Raw genomic sequence first — 503 nt, 5'->3', positions numbered from 1 at the left:
CTCCACGTGACTGAGGAGACACTCTGTGACCAGCACGCGCTGTGGCTGGAGCCCCAAAGGGCGAGCCATCGTGAGCTCCTGCAGCTGCCCCCCAGCAGAGACGGGGATGCGGCCACACTCCACGGACGGGGCGAGCCAGCCCCTCCGGCTGGTGCTGGGACGCACGCCCGAGGCGAGTCCTTGTTCTGTCTGTGTGGTACGAAGCTGCGCGTCCAGCGTCCAGGGCCCACGGCCATCCTTGGCACGGAAAATACATCCGGTGATTATTCCCGGACTGGGTGGCTGGATGAATCGCTGTGTCGCACGAGGTCCCCCCGGGGTGGCAGTGGCGTCTGTCCCCTCGTCCTCACTGCTGCAGCAGGAACCACACGCATCGAATGCCGATGCCACGCCGTCCCGTCGCCTAACGCAGCCGCGCTGCTCAGCGGCCACTCAGCGGCCGGCTTCGGGACGTCGACGCTGCGCTTCAGATTTCTGCATGAAAACTCATAAACTCAGTGGAA

Source organism: Pteropus vampyrus, unplaced genomic scaffold, assembly GCF_000151845.1.
Source record: "Pteropus vampyrus isolate Shadow unplaced genomic scaffold, Pvam_2.0 Scaffold304, whole genome shotgun sequence".
NCBI classification, from domain to species: Eukaryota; Metazoa; Chordata; class Mammalia; order Chiroptera; family Pteropodidae; genus Pteropus; species Pteropus vampyrus.
Note: the sequence above shows the minus strand (reverse complement) of the source record.